Source organism: Vicia villosa, linkage group LG4 (assembly GCF_029867415.1).
Source record: "Vicia villosa cultivar HV-30 ecotype Madison, WI linkage group LG4, Vvil1.0, whole genome shotgun sequence".
In the NCBI taxonomy this organism is placed as follows: domain Eukaryota; kingdom Viridiplantae; phylum Streptophyta; class Magnoliopsida; order Fabales; family Fabaceae; genus Vicia; species Vicia villosa.
Genome location: NC_081183.1, coordinates 19,879,663 through 19,890,528, shown reverse-complemented (window position 1 = coordinate 19,890,528; position 10,866 = coordinate 19,879,663). Strand labels below are relative to the sequence as shown.

General features: G+C 34.0%; 1 long non-coding RNA gene across 1 annotated transcript; it reads right to left on the bottom strand.

The window, feature by feature from the left end:
* Positions 1 to 3,825: 3,825 nt before the first annotated feature.
* On the bottom strand, positions 3,826 to 4,622 carry LOC131598934 (uncharacterized). The gene is made up of 2 exons (XR_009282433.1): positions 4,503 to 4,622; positions 3,826 to 4,143 (listed from the first exon to the last, which is right to left on the bottom strand). It is a non-coding gene; the product is annotated as an uncharacterized LOC131598934 (long non-coding RNA).
* Between the last annotated feature and the right edge of the window lie 6,244 nt (positions 4,623 to 10,866).

Genomic DNA, 10,866 nt, shown 5'->3' with positions numbered 1-10,866 from the left:
CATAAAATAATAAATGATAACATCAACTAGTAAAAATTTGCATAAAATACTAGCAACGAACTAAACTTGCATGACATAAAATCGTATTAACATCAAAATAATCAAAGAGCGAAATATCCAAAATTAAATAAAATCATAGTTCACTAAAATAGTAAATATTCAAGAGAATAAAATTGCAACAACTAAGTTGCATATTTTACTTCGATGATGAGGCCGTCACTTTCTAACTTATTCACTTCTTCGCCGATGGTGACTCTCTTCTCCTCTCCAACCTTTTGCTTTATTTGAGATACTGATTTCATAGTAGGGTCGACGACAAGGCGATGTGACCATTTACTTGTACATGTTCGTTTGACAAGCTCTGGAATTTCTTAATGCTGTCAAGATCGAATTGTAGCTTTTGGAAGGTGCTCTAGAATAGGATGTCTTCTAAGATTCCATGATCTATCAGTACTCATTTTATGTCCAAATTATTGTATTGCATCATGATGACTAGGGGGCGTTATTGTGAGAGTAGACACCAATAACGTCACTGCTAGAGAAAATTATTCTAGGCCATGGCCCTCTCCATGTGGCTTTGAAGAGGCCAGAGGATATTATATTTGCAGCCAACACCTGCCTGGCTTATTTTCTACTGGAGAAGTTAGAATTTTCACCACCGGTAAAACCTTTGACAATGGTGTTAACCATGAGGTTCCGAAATTTCTTGGACAGTTTTTAGAGTAAGAAGTAAAAATGGTGATAATAATGGAAGGTGTGACATAAGTTAGTTTTATCGGAGCCCCACGGTGGGAGCCACTATACTTGCTAAAAAAAGTTCATATGTATAATAACCCTTAACTAGTAAGGATATCCAAAGGCTTTAGGGTTTTTTTTGGTGTTTAGAGTAAGCTCACAGGAAGGGGTGAAGAGCTTTTTTTGGGAGTGTTTTTCTATTAATATGATATTCTCTCTCCTTAACTCTAATATCGGGGTACTTATAGAGACTTATGGGTCTGGATTTATGATTTATCAAAATTAGAAACCGCTTATCCTAATAATAGCAGTGGATCATTGAATCCCTATTTCTTAAGTAGATATGAGGCATTCCCCCGAATCCTTCTCTACATCATTTTTTAGCAAGACACATCACCTACCATGTTTTCCAACCTTGGACGGGTGATACATGTCGTGGGCGATGACATCTCCTTGTGGGAGATTTAATCTCATCGTGAGTGATACGATCCCATTTCCCCTTGAGGATCCTTACAAATATATCACATTTTAACATAGGTTTTTGGCCGACGCTAAATCTATATTTCTAATAGAGCGAGGTCTTCACATTTTATGCATTTTTTTGGTCAAGTGATTTTTTGAACCATAAAATCTTCAATTTAATGGTTTGCTTTAGATGATCTATTATATTTTTGGTATTTTCTTAAAATTAAAATTCATTCTGTTTTAGATCGTGGATCCATAAAAGCCGATTATTTTCAAAAGGGAAGGAAAGTGTTTATCGAGTTTTATGGAGGGGCACTCTTTCTTTAAACTCAAGAAAGTCAAGAGGTGTAAATTGGGTGTGGTTTGGTTGACGGTTACTTGGTGCCTTTGGATAGTTAGAAATGATGTGTGTTTCCGGAATGATGGTTGGAGCGTTAACAACATTGTTTGGAACATTAAATTTACGGCGTGGAGATGGTCTTTTTGTGGGAATATTACCGCTACCAATTGCAATTTTTACGATTTTTGTAAGGATCCTTTATGCTTCCTTTCGTAAGGGCAATTGGTTGGTAATTTTCCCTTTTGGTTAGGCTTGCTCCTTGTCCTTTGTATTTGGGTTTGAGAACCCCTAGTTCTCCTATATATCTAATTCTTGCTTATGAAAAAAAAAAAAAAAAACAAGTGTCGATAATTTGGATTTTTGAACATGACTTTCATTTATGGGATAATTTTCTTCATGTCATACCTGAGAACCTTGTCGAATATTTTTGGCTGACCCAACTATAAGACATTTTTTCCTACCACACTACTTTTATAACATGGCATTCGCATGTAGTTTGGCTTTTACCGTAATAGCATTTGTGAATTTTTATGTTTTTTTAAAGTATTATATTTTTTTCTAGGAGACGTGAGTCATTCTTCTGAATCCTTCTCTGCATCATCTTCAACCAAGACACTTCACCTCTCATGTTTTTCAACTCTGGACGAGTGATACGTGTTGTGGGCGATGACATCCTCTTGTGGCCGGTTTAATCCCTTCGTGAGCAATACGATTATGTTGCCCCTTGAGGATCCTTATAAAGATATCACTACAACTGCTAAGTTTTTATTAGTGTCGGTTTTTAAGGTGTTAGCATTGGTTTTTGGCCGACGCTAAAAGTTGTGTTTCTAATTATGCGAGGTCTTTGCATTTTATACATTTTCTTGATCAAGTGATTGTTAGAACCATATATTCTTCAATATATTTGTTTGCTTTAGATAATCTATTATATTTTTTGTATTTGTTTAAAATTAAAATTCGTTGGGTTTTAGATCATGTTTCAAACAAAAAAAATCCACTTATGTTTAAAAGGGAAGGGACACAAGTGTTAATAATTTGGTAAAATTTGGATTTTTGAACTTAACTTTCATTTGTGGGATAATATTCTTCATGTCATAAATGAGGACCTTGTCGAATATGTTTGGCTCACTCAACTATAAAGATTTTGTCATGTCACCCTACATTTTTTACATGACAACCGCTTGTAATTGTGTTTTTTATCATAATAGCCTTTATGAGTTTTTATGTTTTTTTAAAGAGTATTATGTTTTTTTTTTTTTTTTTTTGCATTTATGTGTAATGCATCAGAATTTTGGAAAAATAATGAGCTTTTATCGAATTTTTTGAAAAAATTCATCAATTTTTCTCGGATTTTCTTAAAAACCGGTGTAAAAGCTTAGATTTCACTCTTGTGTATTAAAAGTAGGTGTAAAATCATTTTTTAAAAATCTTTGAATTTATACTGGATATTTTTAAAAAATTGGTGTAAAATCATATTTTTAATACTAGATTTTTCAAATATTCAATAAAAAAATCATATATTTTTGAAAAAAATTATGATTTTATTTTTTTTTTAAAAATATATCGAAAAAGCTACAAAGCATATCGAATTTATAAAAATACGATAGTGTTAACTTTGTTTTTTTATTAGCCGGTCAGTATGAACTACTGAATCTTTCCAAAATCTAGAAAAGCACAAAATGTATTGAATTTTTTATAAAATCTTATAGTATTAACTTTGTTTTTGTTTTTTAATAGGCTTACCCGATATGAACCATCGGGTTTTTAAAAATTCCGTAAAGATATATTGAATTTTTAAAAATGTACTATTTGATTTTTTTTTATTTTAAATTTCACCACTTTTTTTATAGTGAATTTAACATATATGATTCCAAAGATAAATAAATTTATAATTTTTTTTTGAATATGACCTTAACCAAATAAGTGAATGATGGTTGTAGAAAAGGTGAACATATTTGTATATACACTCGTTAGAGATGTTATTAGAGATGTTAGAGAGAAATTTCAATATTATGATGAGAATAATTAGAAGTAGAAGTAAGTGCTATAAAGCATTGCACTTGAATTTCTTTATTGTTCAATACAACATCTATGTCTTTTATTTGGCATGAGCAATCGTGGTTCATATTTGTTTGCACTGATCTTTGCTACCTGGTTTAATTTATACATTTATCATACTAATTTTACATCTTTATCTAATAATTGTTAAACCATAAATATGAATAATCTCTATATTTATATAAAATTTGGAAGTATATAGCATTGTTATCTCAAAATTATTCCTATTGTTTGAGCTCTTTTCAGAGAATCTATTAATTTAATTAATATCATACATCAGCCTTACACTAGTTAAACTTAAAATAAGAATAATTTATACTATATATAATCATATACTATCTTTATTTATTATAGTGGAATTACATTATTCTTGATAACAAACACAAGACAATAATAAACTTTTGAGTCGATCAATTAAATTTGAACACTCGATTGCTATTATTACCGACAAACACAAACATTGTCTATGCATGTTGGACGTTTAGGAGAGATACACAACATTTGCCTACGACATTCTTTATTAGATTTGCATCTATAAATTACTCCTGTGATATTAAAAAATAAAAATAAATCTTAATAATGGAATTCGAAACATTGTTGTATATTCCTTCCGTTTTAAAATAATTTTCGTTTAAAATTTTTACCAACAAATTAAAAAATGTAATAATAATATCATAAAATATTACATTTTTACTGAATTAATTTTATTAATGTATTGAAAATAGCATATATAGTAATAACTAAATAACACAATTGAAAAAATAGTAATTATTACTATATTAAAAAGTGAAAATAATAATTATTATAAAATATATTTTATTTACTAAAACGACAATTTTTTTAAAACGGAAAAAATATAAGACAGATAACTAATTTTGAAAACAAATTGCAAAAATAAACTTACCATCTGTTATAATGAAAAATAAGAAAAGATAAATAATTATAATATAAAAAAATTTGAAATTTTTAACCATATTTTTTCACATTTGTTGCTAAAGTAAAAATTTGTATGGTCACTTTATAGTGAAAAAACTTTCACTTTTCAAATTAAATTTATTGATAAATGTCTCTTGAGGGTCATTAGAGTTCATTCTAGCATTTTTATATTTCCCTGTTGAAAAATTCAAAAACATAAATTGTAGATTGAATGATGAAAAGAATATTTATAAAAATAATAATGCATTAATCATATGCAATTAAAATATTTACTTATTAATAAAAAATTTCAAAGTTTCATAGTTATGCATTTTTTAGTTGAAGAGTTTTGTTACACAATAATAGAAGGGTAAAACAAAAATTTATTGGGTCAGTCGATCTAATATCCAAAAATGAGAATTTCTTCATCCACCTCCTAACCTTCTTGCTCACCCCTGGTGAATTTACAACATTACCCCTTGTTTCGGAAGTTCATTTCCGAAACGGTACTTTTTTTTGAAAAAAATGTGTTTTCGGAAATGAACTTCCGAAAACGTGTTTTTTTAATATAAAATATTGGTTTCGGAGATGCATCTCCGAAATAAAGTTACATTTTCATAAAATGTGGTGTTTCGGAAGTTCATCTCCGAACGCACCCCCATGATGGAATTTGGAAATGAACCTCCGAATTTATGTCTGGACAGAAGAAAAATGAAAAACAACAACGATTCGCTTTATTTAATCGGGTGAAGATGACAACGATAATATTACTGAAAATTAAAGTTACATATTGTTGAACACGGGTAGGTGGGGATGAGTCAACATTTTGATAACGTCGTCCGCCGATCTTTGAAGTTTGGCGTCCAACTCGATCGGGCCTTTCGAAGAAAATCGGTCGAACGTTGTCCACATAACCGCTAAATCTTCGTCGTTCTTGATCTCAAAAGGTGTGAACTTAATGCCTCCCTCGTCGTTAAGCGATGGCGAGCGGTACTCGAGCTTGACAACCTTTCGATTCTCGGGATAGCGCAAAAGCGTGTTGAGCGACGGTATCAATTCCGCAAACGGCGTGTCGCGCGAGAAGCGAAATTTGAACGGCATCGGGTAGCCGGTTTCAAAGTAGACGAATGCTAGGTGGGGGTAGGTTTGTATCATTTGTGTATTGTGGTGTGAAGAGGATGAAGAAGAGTGTGTAGTATTTATAGACTTATTGGAGCATTGATGGGCCAACAAACCTTATCCTGCCTCAGGGGACATTTCGGAAATGAACTTTCCGAATTATGCAGAAACAGAGGTGAATTTTGCATTTTGTGCATTGCATTCTGTTTTGTGTAAACAATACCAAAAGCATACAAAATAGGCATAAAATAGGCAATGACAACATAAAACATACTTATATTATATATGTATTGAATCGGTCCGATTTTACATGATAAACAACAATACATACAAAAAATGATCGTTACAAACAAAAATGATCCGGAACGAACTAAAATTCACCGAACCAATCGGTGGATCCTAAGTCCAAAATAGGCACGTTCTTGGACCGCTCTCTATTTTGCTCGCGCTCTTTGCTCATCATTTCTTCAAACTCAGCCATCCTCGAAACGAACGGATCCGGCCAAGTCTCCGCCTCATTTGAACGATGTGTCGTCCATTGACAAGAAGTAGCCGGTATAGGACAACCCGGTTTCAAAAACACTTGAACAAAGTGCCGCGATCGTAGATACCCGATGCATATGATGTGGCCCGACGCGTCCAACGGCGGTCGACTATGAAGTGGAAAGAAAGTCTCACTCTTGAAGACCGCATGTGCGGATTCAACACGGTTAGTCGTGGTGCAACCAAGATGTCTAACTCGATTTGTCCAAGTGCACACGACTTTTTCTCTAACTTTGTCAAGAATGGTGGATTCGACGTAATGACAAAATGTCCTAATGGAACCACACAAAGACCTAAAGTGTACCAATTTCTCGGTATACACCTCTTCGAAGTGTGCATCCAAAATTTCCCTCCATGCCGACATTATCCTTTCAACCACAACACCAGCTTTGACAACTTTACCGTTTTCATCCGGCCTATCTTTTGTCCCAACCGCGGGTTTCAACTTGCTTCTCACGTTGCAAGTTATGTGATACCGGCAAAGTAACGCGGTCGATGTCGGGAAGACGGTATCGACCGCATTCATCAAAGCATTGTCTCGATCGGTGACAATGACGTTTGGCATAACCTCTTGATCAACTAACAAAGACTTGCAAATTCCCAAGGCCTACGTAAAGTTTTCATCTTTTTCACACTCCAAAAAAGCAAACCCCACCGAATAAGTCTTGTCCGTCGAGGTCACACCGACGATCTCTAGAAGAGGAAGCCTATACTTGTTTGTCTTGTACGTCGAATCCATGACTAGAATGGTTGGAAATGTGTTGAACAATTTGATACTTTCGGGATGAGTCCAAAAAATATCACGCACGGTAACTTTGTCCTCGGAGGTTCGGAAGCTTGAAACATAATTGTTATCGTCTAGAAGTTTCAAAAGTTGTTGCATTTCCGACCGAGGGCCCATATTCAAAACCTTGAGATTGTGCCGTTCATTGTAAACTTGCTTGACATTTGAAACGCTATCCGGTTTCTTACGCTTCAAATCGGCAAGTATGTTGCGAGGCGCCACTTTGACTATCGTTAGGTCCGATATCACATTTCTCTCTTCGCGGGACAAACGACACGCCATTGGATGCCCGTGTAACTTGACATCCAAGGCATGATTATGCATTCCACAAATTACGGTTAACCGCCACAAATCATCAACCCTCCGAGTGGCACGCAACTTAAACGGACACCCGCACTTTCTCGATCCCGTGTCCTCGTGTTTTAGCACCCGGTTTGATTGTACATATCTACCACCCCGTTCGCAATTCAAAACAACGAAAGCTTTCCGCCTACTATTTCCGTTGTCCAACCTTAAAATAACAATTCCAAATCCATGTTTGTTAGCTTCCTTCCGAACCCAATCAATCAATTGTTCTCGACTACCGAAACTCCGATCATTTGTAAAATGTTGCCTAACATCGACCGCATTGATCATGGGAGTAGCGTCAATAACCGGATCGTTATTAACGTTGACAATTTCCGGATTTAATACTCCATCGTCTTGCACAATGTTATCCAGATGCACCATACCTAACAAATGCAAAAATTAGCAAAATTGGCCAAAACTGTTTTTTTTTAACTGCCAGGGCATATTTCGGAAGTTCATTTCCGAAATTTATTAGGTGATATATTTCGGAAATGAACTTCCGAACCATATCAGTTTTCAGCATAAATTTGTTGAATCAATGTAGTGAAATAGGGGATGAAATGAGAGATGTTTACCTGAAATTGTAGCTTTCTATGCTCCCTTTAACGTGATCAACGGTTTGAAACTTGATTTTAGGGCGAAAAATTGATGGAGATTGATTGGGTTTTAGAGAGGGTTTTGAGAAGTTTTGGAGAAAAATGATGAAATAGTGAAGGAGGGAAATTTGTATATGCATAAATATTTTCGGAAATGAACTTCCGAAAATATTCACGGTTTTGAATTTTTTATGACTTCGGAGATGCATCTCCGAAAACACCAAAAAAGTGGTGTTTTGGGAGATGCATTTCCGAAGTCAAAAAAATTTCAAAAAAAAAAAACTTTGGAAGTTCATTTCCGAAGCAGGGGCAATTTTGGGTTTTCGCTGGGGGTGACCCCCCATAGGGAGGTGGGTAAAGAAATTTTCCCAAAAATTCAAGAGGTTTGGTGGGTTGGGGGTGTGAGATCTTCGTCTGATTAACTTAGTTTCTTAAATAAACGGCGTTGAAGATTGCTTTTCCAAGCTACTAGATTATGAAAGAATATTTTGTCTGCTAAATATGGTGCCTCTGTCTTTGAGGGCACTATGCCAAATTTGTCTTTTTACCTCAAAAAACACGGTTATATGGCAAGGTTTTTAAACCATTTTGCGGGTTTTTTTACCTCAATAACATAAATTACGGGAGTTATAAAAATTTCCAGACATACGATTCCTATAGTTTATTTGCAAGAGTTTTAATTGACCGTTGGTATTGTTGATATTGTAATTCATTGTGTTGAAGCAGTAAGCTGTGGAAACACCTAGTGGTGTCGAAATGTTGAAGTAGTAAGCTCGACATGATTTCGACTTAGATTTATTTTCTGTATTTTGGGCTTTTATGTTTTGGGTTTTGACTTAGGGAGAAAGTAACCTAAAACTATAAATAGACGGAGTAACCCCTATTTTTGTAAGCACTTGTATTCATAAAATTTTGCAGTTGAAAAGTCAATAAGATTTTTCACAGGTTATGGAGAGAGAGTTATTCTGCAGAAATTGCCATCTTTTCCCTTTATTTTGGCAAACCTTAATTTTCTTTCTTCTTCAATTTTCTCTTTTCTCCATTGTCAAGAGATAATAATCTTGTTCATCAAGATTGTTAGAAATTTTCCATAGGTTTTGGTGGATTTCCAACATCTGATATCTAGAGTACTAGCTGAGCAATTCGTGGAAAGAAAATCACGATGACAATGAATCATCTAAATGGGAATTTTCAGCGAGTCTCCCAATTCTGAAGGGTCGGAATTATGAGAATTGGTGTAAGCAGATGAAAGTGGTTTTCTATTATCAAGATCTTTTGAATCTTGTGAAAGAATGAGTAACACCGCTTGCAGAAAATGCAACAGATGAAGAAAAGGTTGAAGAAGAATTGGTTGGTGTTTATTTGGTTGCTGTTTCTCCATTAAGGGGGAATGTGATAATTTAATTTGGTGGAGGCATGTAAAAGATTTTTCTGTTAAGAATTGTTTTCGTTGGATTTACTCTTTGAAATCCTTGGTTGTTGTTTTGGAAGAGGATTGTTTATCAGAGCTTAAGTCGTTGTGGGTTCCTTGTGTGCCTAGTACAGTTAAATTGTTTGAATGGAGGTTGTTACTTAATGCTTTACATACTCGTAAGGCGATTTGCATGCGAGGCATGGAAAGCCTTCTTAGTGATCTTTTGTGCCCTTTGTGTAGGTCGGAGGAGGAATCGGTGGGTCATCTTTTTTTTTGGGTGTGGTCTTGTGAGGATTCTTTGGAAGGAGGCTTTTTGTTGGTTGGGCTTGGATTTAGAGGATGTTGAGTGGGAGGATGGTTTTGATGGTGGAGGTTCGGGGCTTAGCTTATTGCATGTTCTTCGCTTAAGATTGGATGGGATTGTCGAACCTTGTTTTTTTGCTTTCTTGTGGCTTTTGGTTTGTTGGCGTGTATGGTTAGGAAGGAATAATTTGGTCTTTAATGATGGTGTTTGAAATTCCACGGAAATCTTGATCGTTATTAAGACATTTGAGTGGGACTGATTTTCTATTTTTGTTAATGAAAGGGAAAATTGTATTAGAGACAATTAGTTTGTCAATCCTTGCACCTATATTGGAATGTAGGGTTGCTCTAGAGCTTTGATTTTTTTTCCTTTTTTTTTTCTTCCATATGTTTTATATTGAGTTGTACCCCTCGTGCGTTTAATATAAGTGCTTACCCAAAAAAACAAATCAATGAAATTTATTTCTTTTCAATGCAAAATTAGAATAATGTATGCTTTTTTTTCGATGTTAACAATAATTTATGCTAAATATAATCATATAGGGTTAATGAACTTTTTTGTCCCTTTAAATATTTCAAATTTCGTTTTTAGTCCCTCCAAAATTTTCCTTCAAAAAATCGTCCCTACAAAATTTTTCTTCCGAACTATTGGTCCCTAACGTCAAATTTCGTAGCTAATCGGTGGCTAAAGCCGTAGCTAATCTCTAGAAAATTTGACGTTAGGGACCAATAGTTTAGACGAAAATTTTTGAAGGGACGATTTCTTAAAGAAAAATTTTGGAGGGACTAAAAATGAAATATGTAATATTTAGAGGGACCTAAAGGTTCATTAACCAAATCATATATTATCTTCATTTATTAAAATGGAATTACATTATAGTGGTCAAGGTGTGAGATAGATCATAAAAGTAGCTACATGCATCATAGTTGATACTATCATTTTTGAACTTTCTTGTATTATTACCAACAACGACAAACCCTTGCTACGCACATTGGACGTTTAGGATAGTTACACAACATTTCCGTACGACAATCTTCATTAGTTTTACATAAAAGTAATCCTATGATGTTAAATAATAAAAAAAAGAATGTTAAAATAGGAAATGAAACATTGTGTATAAAATAGAGATTTAATTTTGAAAAATAAAATGCAAAAATGAGCTTACCGTCAATTACAATGATGGATATCAAAAGAACAATGATAACATAAAAAAATTTGAAAGTTTCAGACATATTATCTACTTTT